Consider the following 19,179-nt stretch of genomic DNA (forward strand, 5'->3'; position numbering starts at 1 on the left):
GACCGGAATGGTGACCGCTTCGCTACGCGGGTCGTCATTCGGTTGTATTTTTATGTTTGATGCACATTGTTATGTACTAGATAACGACGTAAACTGTATCCACTGACGTATACTGTATCCAATAAGCGGCGACTTTTAATTATCTACCTCCTAAGTCAACATTTTATATTTTTAGTGATATAGAACGCGGTGGTTTAATTCTTTTCACTGATCTCTTTGAAATTGCCATCAATGCAATCCAAGTAACCAACTCGAAATAGGATTCTATTATACTCATGACAGCCACAAATTCCTTGATATCATTGAAGACTTAGTCAAAACTAAGTTGAAATTAAAAGAAAACATATTGTTGATGACAAGTTATCTACATTTTTTATTTATTTTATAGTTTTATTGGGATTAAAATAAATTAAGGCTTTTTAATAATTAACTACATTATAGTTTTTATTTTATTTCATTAACGTTAGTACAAATAGTAAATCAGTAATGACGATCGCATTTACTTAAATTATAAACTTCCCATGCCTACTGGAATATTAAAGAGGATTAATTAATGGTTAATTAACTGTGGTGTTTCATTCGACTATGTTATTGTATTAAACAAACATATGTCAGCAGTACATTAATTTGTCCACAAATCTTGTACAATTTATATCTTGAAAAAAATGTATCATTTTAATTTATAATAATTACCATAGATTAGTAAAGATTACTCACTCCTAACAAGAAAATGTACCCAGTTTTGAGAATTGACATTTAAAGAGTTAAAATGTCCCTAAAATATTTGAAATAATAATTTATATAATATGTAAATTACGCAGTATTAGTTATTTATTCGTAAATTTTCTCTAAAAATGTTTTTATTTGTCAAGAATTAAAAAAAAGAACTTACTAATAAGCCGTTTGTGGCTTCGTTCAACTTCAAGGCGGCGAAGTATCTTTACTAATCTATGATAATTACAATTTACTTATATTTAATATCTGTCAAATTGGAATTGCTGCCGTTGTGTTTCATAGTCGTACAATTATTGCCGCAACAAAAATTTCGAAAATCCATTTTAATTATGGACGGAGTAAGGATCAATGTTTGGAATTATAGAACTGATTCAGAATCTTTCTTTGAAAATTCAAATAAGCTACATTTTTTAGATTTATTTTATATTTACGTTGCACTCAGAACATATCTCTAAATTTCATCAATCAGCCCTTAGAAACTCATCGCCTGTCACTTGGGTGGCTGAGGCTTGTTGTATTTTGAGACCTGATGACCGCAAATGACCTTTGGAAGTACTACTGCTTCTTTCTTCTCTTAAATGCCTCATTTCCTTTCCACAACATACAGAAGTCGACAAAAATCATAAGCTGTCATAATCATCAATGTGTGTGACCAGATTGAAAATCATAATGCAAAAGTAAGTGACAATCTTGTAAAAATTCGGAAGTAAATCGAATTAGCTTTGTTTAGATTTTCAAAACCGTACATACTTGAAGTTACAGCTTCCGAATATAAATAGAGATGTTACGATTGGCTGAAATGATTACATTCCTCAGGGTTCGACCATAGAGTACGATTCGCGTAGAAATGATTCAGGCGACCACTCAAAATGGCCCCTGTTTTGTTTCATAGAATCCATAGATGATGGAAATTATTTATGGATTCTGTCCCCAAATTTATTTAAACTTCTTTATACTTTATATCTGATTATACTTGGAATGGGTCTCTTATCAGGTCTCCTAAGACTTTCTGAATTCCCCATCTCATTCCATATTTCCACATTCTATTTTGCATATTCCAGAACTTAACTACAATGCCGATAAAGTTGTTCCATATTTAAACATTTCTTATACTTTCTTTATAAGGGCATCCCGGTCAACATCACATTAATAAAAGATTTATACTTACTAATTTTAATATATTTTAAAGAAATATTGTTCAACGAATTAGTTGCAATTAGGATATAACATTTTTTTAAATATAGCTTTTCAATATTATTAAACGGCGTTAAAATATTACTTGCCATATCAAACAAATATGATTGGTATTTCTAGATAATATTATGTCTGTGGAATCGACGAGTGGGCACGTGACGCCGGAAGATTGTAAAATTGTTATTCTAACCGAGTTGAAGAACCCGGACGGAATTACGAAATTGTTTCCCGGATAAAAATAATACGGGTACGTTTTGTTAAGCAACAGAATTCAGTATTTTAAATTCTTAAGTGAGCTAACAATCAAATGTATCAATAAAAAGGTGTTGGAAATTGTAGGTCGATTCCTACAGCTTAATCGCCCGATTGACAATTAAGAGATTGACAATTAAGAGTTAACTTTTAGCTCAATATACTTTATATTGAGCTAAAAGTTAACTCTTCGGGATGTTAACGCATCGGGATGCTATGGTGACGTCGCCAGCAACGTATCCAAACAACATATTGATACATAGGACAGCTACCGTATTCGCAATGTTGCCATACCGCCGCCAAGTGAGCTACGTGTCATAATTATCTTTCAATATTTGTATAATCTTTTCTTCATTCTAATATCTTATGTACACTATTCGATAGGTTCCAATGACGCCTGGCTTCACTTTTAGCATCATGGGCTCTCCTATATAGGTATCTATATGTTAATTTGAATATAATGTCACTGGCGAATCAACCATTGAATTCCGGATATAACTGCAAAATGGTAAAGGCGTTCCGGTGAGATAGGGATTTTAAAGACATACGTTGCTAAATATTTTAAAAGCTCTCAAGTAGTTCAATAAATATTGCATGAGCGTCGTGGATGCGCTAGTAACGATAACATACTACTATGTACCTAAGAGAAAACCTATGTATGAGTTAATATCACTACAAAATGAGTGTATAAGTTGTTGAGTTACTACAAAAGTAGCTATCAACCTACAATTAAGTTTCTTGAAGTCAGTTAAAAACTATTACACTTACAAGACACTATTAGAGATGAACTGAGTATTTACATTAAAAGTATTCGCTTCTTTGTTAAGACGCACTTAATCACCATAACGTACCATTTATTAAGTCGAGAAATTCGAGAGCTTATAAGTCGCTAAGTCGCTACAAACTCATTAAGCAGTTTACGATTGAGTTTGCTCAACTAAAGCGAGTGAGGTCCCGATGAATATTACATGAAAATTGCAAGAAAACCAGCCAATAACCTACACTTAAGTCTGTTCAAGTAACTTAAAAACGATTACACTAATAAAACATACTATTGGAGATGAGTTATTTACATTAAAAGTGCTCGCATATCTGTTAAGACGAACTTAATCATCATAACGTACCGTTTATTGCCGCGTCGAGAAATTCGAGTGCTTATAAGTCGCTAAGTCGCTACAAACTCATTAAGCAGTCTACGATTGAGTTTGCTCAACTAGAGCGAGTGAGGTCCCGATGAATGTTGCATGAGCATTGACGATTCGAGATGATTAGACCTTTTTACTTTACTTTCTTTTTCACATTACAGGTTTACATTATATCAATACAATAGAAATTTATGTTGCGTGGAGATACGAGTACCTTGTATACTTTAAGGCGAACTGAATAAGGATAGAACACGCTTACCTTTTCAAGTTTATCAAATATTTACGTGTTACAAAATTAGTATTTTGTCACCGATATTTAAGCTTTTTCTTTGTATTGTGTATTTTAGTTATTAAATGAGACTTGTCAGATTAAAGTGACAAAATGAATACCCAAAGTGAACTTCAGAAGGTCAGGTAGTATTTATTGGTAAATTAGTATATAGTTCATTGTCAGGTTATCTACGTAAGAAAATAAGAATTTGTGAGATTTTTTTTGTAAAAAGCGGTTTAAAATTTTAAATCTATTTTTTAAATACATATCGACAGAAATACAAATGTAACAAAATTTGACATTAAAACGTAGACGTGGTAATACTATGTAGTTAACAAAATGTCGGTTACCTATTAAGCAAACTACACACAAACATTTACTACGGTTGAACAATGAAATGTTAATGCAACATCGTGATATTGTGATTGTTCAGAATCTAACCTATTATTACAGAAACGAGAAATTCAAGTTTATAAGTCGCTAAGTCGCTTTACAGCATTTGCAGACGAACTACTTTAAGCATTTGCGATTCACGTTATGGCGATAGCATCGATGTTCCATCGTTTAGGTGATTAACTTCTTTCGGTGACAGTAACGATAATATGTCTTTTTAATATGTAACAGGTACTCATGGTATATCTTTCACTTATGGTTAGTGTTTTGTATCATGATGTACAGCTAGTCAACGGTTTCTCCCCGCCATCGCCGTTTCGCCGTGACGATCGAGTCACGATAATAGGTCGAAATATAATAATAAAAAAAGTATAAACCCGCGTATCGTGAATACCTTTTACATAATATTTTTTTTAATTTATAATACTAATCTAAAATCGTATATGTACCTTATTGCCACTGCGTACTGCATTATCATTTTCATTCACGTTCTGTTGCAAGAGCGAACGTTCAAAGTACCTTCGACCGGCGCTCAAACGTGCAAAGTGTAGCATTTGACCGTTACATCTAGCTTACGAAAAGCAGCTAAATCATCGATCGCCAATACTTACAGTAGCTAGTCTATTGGGCCCCTTAGTAGCTCGAGTTTATTCAACTTGAGCGTAAGTGAGCTAGCAATGAATGTTACATAAGCGCTGCGGATCAGGTCGGGTTGAGTAGGCATCTTGAATCTACATTAACATTAAGTTCTGCGAATCCCACGAATGTAAATATTGTAAGCGTTGCAGTTGTGAAGTCTTCTGGGCTCAGAATGCAAATGATTACGGAGGAGGTATCTTAACGATAGTCTTACTTGTATCTTATGTCTAGTTTAACATTGTAAGATTCATGTGATACTAAGTACAGGGGGAAACCTTCAAAAGATACCCGACGACGTGGGAGCGACGCCGGGTTATGTGGGATTTTTACCGCACTAAAACCCCCCCGGTGGCCGTCCTCAACGCTTGTTGGAGAACTCCGGGATCTCCAACGGAACACAACCGGAGCCCTCCAAGCGCGATGCCCAACGGGCTTTACCCTGGGCGAGCAGTTTTCGCTCCTCCCACCCCATCTAGTGTTTACGACGGTATGCGACCACACATACCGCCGTCCTTCCCGGGATCGCTTGCTGGACGGTTCGAGCTCCCACTCTTGCCGTCCGCAACCCCGGAAGCCCCCTTTTAGTCGCCTCTTACGACAGGCAGGGGATACTAAGTACCTACTCGTATATTATCATTACGTAATTTCCATTTTAAAGACACCTCCATTACACCTGTTCCTAATAACAGCAGTGTTAAGCGTTGCTGTGTTTTGGTTTGAAAGATGTGTTAAAAAAGGTAAATTTATGCAAGGCGGTCCAATCTTAGTCCTTAGCGGTTGCAACGTGTCTATAGCCGATCTCAGTTAGGGCTCTAATTTTGTTTGAAATTTATTACAGATATACGAGTACGTACATTGGTGACAGTAGCTACTTACCATCAGGTGGATTGTACGCTAGTTTGCTACGTTAGTACTATTAAAATGTTTTAATTCTAGAAGTATTTAAATATGGGCTTATCATGAGTTAAACTTCGAAAAGGATGTTGTTTACAGCAGAATACTCGTAAGTTAAGCTGTATTATTTCGCATGAAATATAGCTGTTTCCTTTCCGCTAGCTTGTTCTGCTTTTTGGGAATCTGCATAAAGCGCTTGATTAAATAGCTTAAAGGAACAATGTTTTGAAGATAAATAGTTATAAACAGCGTTGTCGGCAATATAGATAACAATGACTTTGGTGTCTTTATGTAACATATATACCTTTTTATACGAGAGGGAACCTTTAAAAGGTACCTATTGGGGCGACACGGGGTTTTGGGGGATTTTACGGTACTAAAACCCTCCCGGTAGCGGTCCTCAGCGCTTAAGGACTACGGGATCTCCAAAGGAACAACCGGAGTCAACCGATTATTGTCTCGCTCCTGGTTATTAACTGATGAATCCGTCACATAAAAATTAATGGGATCGATTCATGAGTTGATATGCGAAATGAGAGATTTAACATTTTCTTTTTGAAAATGTGGCATAGGTTTTCACCGTAACCCTTCGAAAGTGGAAGAATGCTTCCTAGTTAGACTCTGGTGGCCCCATACCCACAACTATTTCTACTTAGCAACGCATGTATTTATGAACGGACTCAGGCGGGTAACAACTGTAGGTCAGTGTAGGTGTCTTGGTTAAATGTCCAATGACGTCCACTAGTAACTTGTTTCCACATAATACTAAAAAACTGTCATTTTGTTTATCACATTTATATGTATACTTGAACAAGCACAGCGTAGGTACGTTACAATACATTACCTAAAGCTGCAACACAGATTGCACTACAGCTTACACATAACTACTAGTACTAGTACTACTACTTAAGTATAGTAATGTAACAGTAGCTTAATGCACTCGAACAAAGTGAGCGCGCCACTAAGAGGTCTTGCATTAGTACTTCGAAAATTTTAGCAATGAGTTTCTTACGGATTACTTTGAGATGTGATATTTAGACGGCCGTTTCTCAAAAATTCTCGTCGTCTTTCTTTTACAATATTCAGTTGAGAAAGAGAATTCCTAATCATAATAACAATTTAACACTTATTTTATAAATGTGTACTGCATGTTGTAAGACTTCAGTAATAAATTAAGAATAAGTAAATGAAATTAATAATGTAAATTTGAAGGTGGTAGAACCCTTTGTGGTGGGACTCCGGCGGCACCACCGCCACACCTATTTCTGCCTTATAACAGTAGTGTTAAGCGCTGCTGTGTTCTGGTTTAAAGAGTATGGTAAGGGAGACTTTTCTGAGGCGTTCCAGCTTAGTCCTCAGGAGTAGCGCGGCTTCTGTGGCCGACCTCAGGTAGGAATATCTAATCCTATTTGGGCTTGAATTCAGATGTCCATGGGCGGCAGTAGCCACTTACCATCAGGTGGACTGCATGCTCGTCTGCTACTCCTATATTATAAAAAATAAAAACATATACTATGTCAATATAGTTATTTTGCTAAAGTAAGTTAAAATATGTACATCGGTCGAAAATATTAACTAATCGATTAGATTTCAATCCCTATGTCTTGCTTTAGGAAGGTATAAATGAAATCTATCGAGTTTCCCTTCAGCAGTATTTTGTAAACAGTTCGAACAGAAATGTTTGAGATATCGTCCTTTGTACCCGTGACTTATGTGACAGTGGGAAGTGTTTCAGCGTCGGTAAACATATGGGCACAACGCAGGTAGGGTGACTGTGTGTCTGGTGTGTTTGTGTTGCTGTATGATTTTTTTGGAAGGAATCACGTAATGATTTTTAACTTTGTAAACTCTTTATAATAACTTTATTGAAAATTTTATGTAATGCTTATTAATTTAAACTAATACCGGCCATTGTGTCGTCCTATTCATTCAATGATCACAAATCATTAAATAAATATTAATTGACTTTACCCATACAAAGTTTAATATCATACAATGTTAAAGTGCAAAAATATAATACGCGAATATATATTTGCATTTGTTTTATTTTTTTCGTAAAAATAACTCTGAATATAACAATCTACAGTAAATTTCTACGAAAGATCCAAAATTATTTAATGCTACGCGCAAACAAGTGGAACTTAATTTAATTTGTACATTAATTAAGCCTAATAATTCACTGTTCCGCACCATTTCATTTATAACTCATTGAAAATATTCCGTTAATTTTACTTACTACTTAACAAATTCCATACCTAATATAACAAGAGTTGTTATTACCACCAATACCAAAATTTGATAAGGTATTTCGTCAATGGAGAATTGTTTATCCGAGCAATATCCGCCGTGACTAGCGACTTAGATCAAGATAATAGGGATTCCTTGTGATAAATACCGCACTAAATACCATCTGATGTATCGTTAAACACCTAGTTAAATTATGGCTAAGCAAAGTTATAGGCACGAGGGATGATTTATATCGGTCGGGTTACCCGCAGGGAGCGATAGTGCGCGGTATGTTAACATCCCTATATGTCAGGCCGAAAGTTGGCGTGCGTTATTTATCGTTGGTGCAAATAACTTTACGAGTTGTAGTGTAACTTAATATTGAAAACATTTTTTGCACGATTGTTTGCCTTTCTTTGTTACCCGACTGCAGAAGGTAATGTTTTACGACCATTTGTTTGTTATTATGTGTGTACTGTGTATGTGTATGTATCTCGTAACTTTATCACGCCTTACATCCCAAACGACTTGTCAGTTTTTAATAAATTATTATGAAGTGTCTTTTAATTTAATATTTTTTTTAGCAATCGGCAGTTTAGTTTTTTTTATTTTTTAAGCAACATTATAGACACGAAGGATGATTTATATCGGTCGGGTTACCCGCAGGGAGCGATAGTGCGCGGTATGTTAACATCCCTATATGTCAGGCCGAAAGTTGGCGTGCGTTATTTATCGTTGGTGCAAATAACTTTAGAGTTGTAGTGTAACATAATATTGAAAACATTTTTTGCATGACTTTTTGCCTATCTTTGTTACACGATAGCCGGGGGTAATCTTTTTCGAGCCTTTGATTGTAGGTAATTATGTGTGAATGTGTATGTATGTCGTATTCTTTATCACGCCTTACATCCCAAACGACTTGGCAGTTTTTAACAAATTATTATGAAGTGTCTTTTAAATCTAATTATTGTTTTAGCAATCGGCAGTTTAGTTTTTTATTTTTTAAGCAACATTTTAGACACGAAGGATGATTTATATCGGTCGGGTTACCCGCAGGGAGCGATAGTGCGCGGTATGCTAACATCCCTATATGTCAGGCCGAAAGTTGGCGTGCATTATTTATCGTTGGTGCGAATAACTTTAGAGTTGTAGTGTAACTTAATATTGAAACATTTTTTGCATGACTTTTTGCCTTTCTTTCTTACACGACTGCAGAAGGTAATGTTTTACGACCATGTGTTTTTTATTATGTGTGTATGTGTATGTATCTCGTAATCTTTAACACGCCTTACATCCCAAACGACTTGGCAGTTTTTAACAAATTATTATGAAGTGTCTTTTAAGTCAATTATTTTTAAGCAATCGGCAGTTTAGTCTTTTATTTTTTAAGCAACATTATAGGCACGAAGGATTATTTATACCGGCAGGTTATTCACAAGGAGCGATAGTGTGCGGTATGTTAACATCCCTATATATCAGGCCGAAAGTTGGCGTGCATTATTTATCGTTGGTGCAAATAAATTTAGAGTTGTGGTGTAACTTAATATTGAAAACATTTTTTGCATAACTGTTTGCCTTTTTTCTTTTTACCAGACTGCAGAGGGTAATGTTTTTCGAGCGTAAGTATGTAATTATGTGTGTATGTGTATGTATGTCGTATTCTTTGGCACACCTTACATTTCAAACGACTTGGCAGTTTTTAACAAATTATTATAAGCTATCTTCTAAGTTAATTATTTTTTAGCAGTCTGGTGTTTTGTTTTTATATTTTCTTAAGCAATGTTACAGGCACGAAGGATGATTTATATCGGTCGGGTTACCCGCAGGGAGCGATAGTGCGCGGTATGTTAACATCCCTATATGTCAGGCAGAAAGTTGGCGTGCATTATTTATCGTTGGTGCAAATAATTTTAGACTTTACTTCGTTGCAGTATAACTTAATAGTGAAGTATCTCATAGTTTGGTATGGATGACTATTTTCTTATTAATCGACATCCCGCAGTCGATTGTTGAGTAACGTTTTTCGAACGTATGTTTATTTGTATATATGTATGTATACAAATTAATAGATTTTAACATTATTCAAGTTTCAGTTAATTATTAGGCTGAGTCTATTAATACAGGTACTGTACGAACAATTTATAATTATTAATACGGTTACCGTACGAATAATTTATAATAATTAATACGGGTACTGGACAAACAATTTATTATTATCCGATTCGAACCGGTAGATTTTGAGAAATCTCAAAAAAACAAAAAAAAAATTGAAATGTTTTTTTTTAATAACTTTTAAACGGCTCTACCGATCGATTTTAGAAACTAAGCTCTTAACATCAAAAAATGACGTCGATCGCCATCAGCCCGTTCGAAATCAATTTAAAAAAAAAAAAAAAAAAAAACCTAACCTAACCTAACCTAACCAATTGAATAAATGTACGAATAAATATAATTTATTAGTCCAGTACCTGTACAAATAGTCACATTGTAATTATTATTAAGCAGTCGGGTTTTTTATTTGTATAATAATTGCTAAGTATTATTAATTACGTTTATGTTTAAATAGACATTAAATATATAAGTCACAATTGTAGTGTTGAGATATTTCTTTATCGTCTTTACTTTCTCATTATATCATTTACTTACCTATTTTTAATGCTCGTCATGAATAAAAAAAATCCGTCCAAATTTTATCAATCAAATACCGAATTTTCTCAATATGTATTATGAAACAATTGTCAAATATGTTAATGATGTCGATCTTAGGTAGGCTAAATATTATATAGATTGCTTATTAATAACGGGTGTATGCATAATGTGTCTATCTTTTTGGTTTAAATATATGAAGTAAAAATACAAATTCAGTCTTTAGCAATTTCTTCTCACGATACCCAATAACGGACGTCGTCATCAATCATCTTTTTAACGCACATGAGAGGAGAAGAATTTTTAAAACCGCTTGCGTGGATACATAATTTATTGAGAAAATATGAACGCACATTTTTCTATTGAATGAAATCGTAATGGTTTCGAGTTTCCAGACACAATTTTGCATTTTACGATTTATCTGAGCACTGAAAATTGTATGGAAAGTACTTATGTAAGAATGAATTTTATGTACGAGGAGATATTTTCGTTAAATATGGCGTAAAATACTTACTTTACTAGATTATTGCTTTTTTTAATTATCATCGGCTGCCCATTAATTTTTTAATCGATCTATCTAATTTGGCCAGCCAAAGATCGAAACATATAGAAGTTGGTTGTATATGTTTGTTTAAAAAAATATATTTGAATTAAAACGTAACGTTATCATACGTATACGTGTAATAAGTAATATACAGATTCTGAATCCATATTCGTGAGGAACATCCCTTACAGAAATCAACACCTCCATTATATGAAGGTTGTTCTGAAACATGATAGGCTACTGTTACCTAGGTACATTTACTGTGCCGCCTGCTAGGGGCGCTCTGCAGGCTTATTACCTGTTCGACAAAATTGAACAATGTTTCAGAAATGCGTTAAATTCAAACTATATTTACTATATTTCATTTATAGGAAATGTACACTTACATAATTTCTTTATTCAGTTTATTGCTATACTGCACAAGGAATGTATATAAATTGTTATTTTAGTAACTTAAAATATAATTTAACTAAGCTTTAAAACATTATAATTAATGTTGGTAGCTTGAACAGTTTAAAAACATACTTCACCGACCATAAATATTTACTAATTTTCATTCCTAAATCAAGACAGAAAATTAAAATCAAATGTAAAATATGTATGAAAACCAGTTTTGGTAATAAATATCTGAATTTCATATTAATCACTAATATCTTTGTAATCGTTAATGTAATGTGGGAATGGATATAGAATTACCCCGAAGGTGAGTGTGCGTGGGTGATACAGTGTGATTTGTTAGGGTTAGATAGTGGGGGTGAAAAAATATGAGAAATTGTTCGCTGACCGCGCGTAAGCGGAATGAGGGAGTCTTGCGCGCTCGTGATAATGTTCCCATAATTTTAGGGAAAATGTAAAAAGTATTAAGATTAGATTGCTTGTGTTTGGTGTCAGAGTTTATTAAAAAAGTAGGGTTGCCGGCTGAAGTGAAAATTTCGAAACCTAACCTGAATAATAAAATATAATAAATAAAAAATGAAACTGACACCCATTGATATATTTTTCTATGCTGACACCGGATGACATCTTGACTTTTGCAGTTTGTTTTACCATCTTACGAATTTTCGATCAGGCCACGTGTCCGGACGCGAGTTTGACATTTTTTACCCATCACAAAAAGTGCATAACGCCGCTAAAGCAGACACAGTTCACTTCAGAAAATATACAATTACACATAGTATGGATGAAATAGGAAATATGGTTTTTTGAAATATGTAATAGACATTTATTTATTATATGTCACGCATAATTTGAAGTATGATGATTGAGAACAAAATACATAAAAATAATTCCGAAAAACTTTTCCCGAATCCCTTTTATAGTAAGACATTCTGCGCAGTTTCAGTATTTGCATGTTACAACTTGCGCGCAATAAAATAAAGAGCCACTTCCTGTCCGCAGTTGTTTACAGGGACTTTGTAAATAGTGGAGCTATATAACTTAAAGTGGACGTTGTTTTTACATAAGGTGGACACTGGATAGGTATTTGGCGTATGTAAATAAATGTATGAATTATTCTGCATAAAACTTAATTGTTATATCAATGGAAAATAAATTAAGAATCAATTATAATAAATACTCGTATATTTATAGGTGTTACTACATTAATTTAATTTTTCAACATAAACCAGGAATGTGTAGCTTATAATGTGACTTTATGTACAACTTATTTATTGTGGCCTATTGTAAAATACATAACGAAGGGATATTGTAATAAGTTTTTTTAACGTAGTCTTTTTAAATCCAACTTGTTAAGTAGTTAAAATGATTGATTGATTGGATGTTGAAAAAATTTGGTTATAACGTAAGAAGTAGCATATAATACACATTTTCTATAAGGTTACATACCTTCGCAATGCACATAACTACACATATTTCATTAACCTTAATATTTGTGGGTAGCTCTCCCTGCGATGTCTCTTAAATTAACCGCTGCTGTCGACAGCACGACGAAGGTTAACCTTAACGGATTATTTCTGAAACCATTTATTTCGAAGGTAAATGTATCTGTAGTCAACTGTATCTTCTTGTGCCTGCTTAAATATACTTTAAAATATGCTTTATAATATACCGATACTCCGATAGGTATATAATAAATCATCTTAATAAGCCTACCGATGTAGGCTTATTAAGATGATTTATATTAATCATATTATTGATTTATATAACCATTATAATAACTATGATAACTTACTTCTTACGCCACTCGTCTGTGTTCAGAATGAATAGTAAAATTATCTGATATATGAAATTCTCGTGTTACAATGTTAGTTACCGTAGTCCTCCGAAACGGCTTTACCGATTTTCACCAAATTTTATACGCATATTCAGTAGGTCTGAGAATCGGCTAATATATGTTTTTCATACCCCTAAGTGATATGGGTTGTTCATCCTTAACATTTTATTATTTATATGTCAACACAACGTTTGCCGGGTCAACTAGTGAATATAGTTTGAAAGGGTACAAAATGCAGCGGAACGAAAAGGAATGGAGCGGAATGGTATGAAATGAAATGTATTTATTTTATATAAGAATGCTGGGTACCTTACATACTTTGCCCGAGATATATTTTGTTTAATTTACTATCTAAAAGGAACGCGAGCAGTATCTATGACCTTAACATTTTTAATTATACAGGCATCCCAACTCGATCCCAAAATTGAGTCAATAATAGTTAGGATTCCCTGTTATTACTAGATATTTTGTATATTTTTGTTATTGCTACATACAGTTGAAATTTTAATACCATGCGTTGTATGTTCCGAGTTCCATTTCCGGCAATAGCAAATGTTAGTCATGCAAACAAATGTTTCTGGTCTTGTACGTTGTAGACTTAGATGAGTAAAATAAATAGATAGATCGCTCCTAACAAGAAAGTGTAAGCATTTTTGTTTATTGAATTGTTGCGTAAATAAAGTTTTGGCACGTCTCCGTGATAAAATGTCCCTAAAATGTTTAAATACTTATTCATTTATTACGTAATTCACGTAGAATTTATACGTACATTTTCTCTAAAAATGCTTTTTATTTGTCAAGAATTCATATAATAACTGACAAATCAGCGTTATGTGGCTTCGTTCAATTTCAAGGCGGTGAAGTATCTTTCTATTTTACTTATCAATGGTTGAAGAGCGCAACGCAATATAATATCACTTCCAACAGTTGTGGTTTAACAGTGAACAAATAATAGATGTGATTCATTAATGTAATTGAAATGCAATGCGGTGCTTTGTGGCTCTTTGTACGAGTCTACGTATTTTGTGTTCATATGAAAATATGTTTTTGTTTTGTTTATTTGATGGATGTTTAATTAAAATTGACATAAAACCTTATCTTACCTTATCTTATGTGATCATTCTGCCTTGAATCATCAAAAACCTTTATCCCTTTAATTTTATTTACATAGGTACTTACAATTTGAAGCAAACTTTCTGGGCGGGCGTGGGTGACTAAAATAGTATATTAGTAAAGTAGTATGTTTAGTAGGTAATAAATAAAGTATATTTTTGGAGTATTACATAGGTGTGATGATACTTAAATAGCAATATTTATTACTTTCAACGCATTATAATACATTGCATACATTTGTTTTCTATAACCTTTGCAATTGCTCTTACAATTTTAAAACTGAAAAGAATTAAAAAATATATGTCTTCTGTAGACAGACGAAAATTTCTGAGCAAGCAGTCTGTAATCTGACATTGATCACCATTTTTTATTTTAGTATTCGAGATTTAAATCGAGTATTCGATGAAATATCTGGGGAAAGTCCATTTACCGTGAAACCTTTTTAACATCTATCTGATTTCTCCTTGAACCCTTTTTATGAGATTAATATTGGATTAGGTCCAGTTGTTAGGTTGTATTTCTCTTTTGAACGTTTGTAATACGGTACGGGTTTATCAATATTTATTTCATAATCAGTGTACCGGTAATACATGAAGTAGCTCTACCGTGATCAAGACTGATTTATTTTACGAGAGAAAAATGTTTTATGTAAATAGAAAATAAATAAAAATGTTTGCTAACATGATGGAAGCCGAACTCATTTCATCTCGTTTACATGATATGAAGAAAAAGTAGTTTTAAATAAAAGTAAATAATTTATTTACATGTAGATTTAACCTTCCAAAAGATAAAAAGTAAACACATAGCACTTCTGAATATCAAATTTAAAGGAAATACCAATAGTATTATCCGTATATACTTTTTTGTAGTTTACGCAATAAAATGGACTAAGTAACGCAATAACCACACAAGGTAGGAAAAAAATATAATTGTTTTTATTTATTAATAATAAAATAGGATTGCCAAATAAATAAATAAATAAATAAATAAAAAAAAAATAAGTATCTGCAGAAATTATTCAATTTAATATTTATTACGTTGTCCATATCCCAACATTTAAATTTTTTATCGTAATTTTTCGCGTTATTAATATAATAAAATAAATATTTTTACTACAGCAACATAATACTATGAAGTGCGGAAACGCTATTCACATACTCACAATTCGTATTTATTGCGGTGTGGCGCAGACGGACGTCCCGTCGTAGTCCGCAATTTGGTTTTATTGTGCACATGCGCCCGGAAGAAACGTGCCGATCAGCTGATTAATTTATAATACCCTGGTACTTTAGCACGAGAATTATAGGGGTTTATAGGAAAAAAAGCTTAAGTTTTTTCCTTTTTTGCAATAATTAATGTTATTTGCTTAAAGAGCTCTTTTGTTATATCGAATTAGCCACAACATTTAATAAGTATCTATTCAAAACCATTATAACGTTGTAATTCAGTTGACTTTGTTTAAACGGATATTCCTTATGCTATTACATGCGACACGGCGGTTACAATAAGTACTTAAACGCAGATAATTCTGGATTCGATCCCTAGTCAAGGAGACATCAATAATTAATTTAGATTTCTGTTAGGGGTTAAGTATTTACATATTGTCTTTTAATGTGTTATCGATTTTTACGATACAGGGAGTCACAGTAGATATAACAGGGAGTTACAGAAAACCTTAAGATAAGAAGATCTAGTTAAGTAGGTTTAGTTGTGTATGGGTTAACTGATGAATTCTAGGAATTCATTTAACCATTACATCTTAGGTATTACACTTATTTCTATGTATCATTGCTTTATTCACCTCAATATACTAGGGCTTGAAACTTATAAATTTAGTAAGGAACACACGGATTTATTTGGCTGATAGAGGTTGCTGAAGGTGCATTCTATGAAAGCGAGCCAACGTGCGATTTTGTAATTTACTCGCGCGGAAGAAGATTATCAGGACATCTGGACCGCATTTATTTATTAGTAGATATGAAATTTTATACTTTATTTTATTTTATTTGATTACACAGGAGTATAGATCTGGTTTTGACAATATTCATTGAAGGGTTTTAGCATGGATGCGTTTTTCTGGAGATAGCGAAGTTCTGTACTATAATCGTTAGTGCGACCACCGAAAATGTTTTAGTGAGTAAAAATGTCTCATGATCGTAAAAAATCTCGCGTAAGTTTGGGTATCAAAAGTTTAAACCCCCGAAACCAAATAATAAATATAGTTCAAAAAACTAAAAAACACGCTTTTATGATAAAATTAACTAAAAAGTAGAAAATCTAAATGAATCTAGGAATCAATTAAGGAACAGTAAATAGTATAATTGTGAAATAAATCTACAAAGTTTGAACGAAATCTGGCCGTTTAAAGTGGGTCAAAATCGCGCCCAAAGAAGTCGGTTACAAACATACAAACAAACATACAGGTGAAGCTAATAAAAAGCGTGTAAAAATAGAGTTCTTTTTCAATCACAATTTTAGAAGTAAATGAATTATAGGTGTTATAAATTATAATTTTTAAGTAATTCATACAAAATTAATATACCCTAATGATACATATCTGAAACATACTATTTTCACGCCCGATGTACAAGGAAATGAAGCAAAATGAGAAACGCAAGATTTTCACATATTGCTGTTACGGTCGATGATAACGCGTCATTTGAGTTCGAGCCTGTGAAAATCGCTATATTTATTTTTCCCAAGGAAAAAGATAGCTTATTTATGAAAATGAAGGTGTTATTTTATTATACAAGATTGGCAAGAGTCTTCATCGTTGGGAACTAAATACTGTCCCACTGCTGGGCACAGGGCTTCTCTCAGAGTGAGAGGGTCTTAGGCCATAGTCCACCACGCTGGCCCAAAGCCAATAGCTAGACTTAACTTACCATTAAGATGTTTTCTGCAGAATTCTTAGATGTGCAGGTATTCTTGTGAAATTTCTTTTACCTTTGGAAAATCAGAGGTGCGTGCCTGGGATCAGAACTTCAGACTTCCCGATTAAATTAATAGTTAGTAACACGTACCCTAATTTCTAAAGAATTAATCTTTTGTGCAAACTTATTGTACCATGAAGTTGCTATCACTACCATAGCGTACTAGGGGGCCATAAGTTCAAAGGATGGCGAAGATTTATGCGCCACGGATAGCGATCTCTGATAGTGCGTTGGGGAACTTGTCTGTGCGAACGTCTCTATTCCGTATCTCACGCAATAGAGATATGTGTTTGCACATCTCATAAAAAATAATAAAACAAAAATAACTAACAAAAGACAAAACAATAGCTGTTCTGTGATAAATGTAACTGTGTCATAGGGGGAAATGCTTCTTTTATAGTATTACTGCATCGTATATCATTGAGAACAACTACACAATATAGAATCTAGTTAAATGAACAGAATACAAATACTACAAACAAAATAGTTAAATCAATACACTCAATAGATAAATAAATTTCAAAGACCGTCTAGCGAAACCGATTTGCTAACAATCCGAACCAAAACAAATAATAAAATTCAAGGGATTAATACTAAACTAAAGTCCTGATCTGATACAACAAAAGCAAATTACAATCCGTAGTGAAACAACGTTAAAGCATTTCAGCAGATCTTTACGATTTAGCTCATCGTGAAGGCAGGAGGCCCTCCACTTAACTTTATTAACCTTTTTCGGGGACGCTTTGAAAGTATTCAAAAGTGTTTTATTGCCTGGCGCACTTACGCCCGAAGGAATCCGAATAAATACTAAAGAGCATCGGGATCCTTTCTCGGAAGACGTTTTGGCTTATTCTTTGGGGGCGATACCGGCAGAGGGCCGCGCAGAGCTCATCATTTGCATCCAAATAGCTCCTATAAATTCGCTACCCGAATTTTCACCATTCGCCTCACTCCTTGGGAGCAATTAAATACATTTTTCGCTCGGAGCTCGCTCGATTTTCCGGTGAGAATAAATTCGACCCAGATTGCGCTCAACGCCTGTTAGCTTCATTGGATAATAGATTTAGACATTTTACATTGTAACCTCGTGTGAATAGATATTTTAATTGTTCATTGATTATGACAATTTTGTTTCTATGTACAAAAATAACTTAAGTTGAATTATTTAAAAAATATATCATCGTAGAAGGGATGTTTCTTTATACGATACCATACCATAAAATCAGTTGGTTTGCCTTAATCATGGAATAATAAATGAAATATATATTACATTGGACAGGATTATATAGACTAAGTATTACTATAACTAATAGCTAATGAATCACGTCGGCCACGTGAATTCATGCAACAGTTATAGTATCACAGGGCACCAAACATAAAGATATAAAATAACCGACACACACTATTATGACACATGTTTTTAAATTGACTTGTTATAAGAAATACATTAATACATTTTAATGTGGTCCAGATGTCCTTTTAATCTCCTTCCGCGCGAGTGAATTACAAGATCGGTTCGCTGGCTCGATTCCAAACGACGCGCCATCAGCGACCGCTTCCGCGACACATAAATCCTTGCGTTCCTCACTGAACTTATAACCCTACATTGCCCGTGAGTAAGTTCATCTAATGCTTTATCTTTGGAAAAGGTCAGATTTATTTTTTGTGCCGATTAAGAAGGAAAATTAGTGTTTTCTTAAAAAAATATCTTGGAATAATTGGATAGTTGGATAGTTTAAACTCAGATAAGTAAAATACATAGATCACTTCTAAACAAGAAAGTGCAACCAGTTTTGAGAATTGAAATTGTTGCGTAAGGGCGTGAAAGATCAATATCAATACTTTCAGTATTCTTAAAACAGTCTGATGCAGTAATTTAATTAGACTGTGAGCAAACAAATCATTTATTAGGAAAGAGCTTATTATGTCCAATTGAACCTAAACTTAAAATATTGAAGGGT

This window comes from Epargyreus clarus, unplaced genomic scaffold, assembly GCF_041222505.1.
Source record: "Epargyreus clarus isolate Ecla_fem2 unplaced genomic scaffold, WU_Ecla_fem_2.2 ptg000008l, whole genome shotgun sequence".
Classification (NCBI taxonomy): Eukaryota; Metazoa; Arthropoda; class Insecta; order Lepidoptera; family Hesperiidae; genus Epargyreus; species Epargyreus clarus.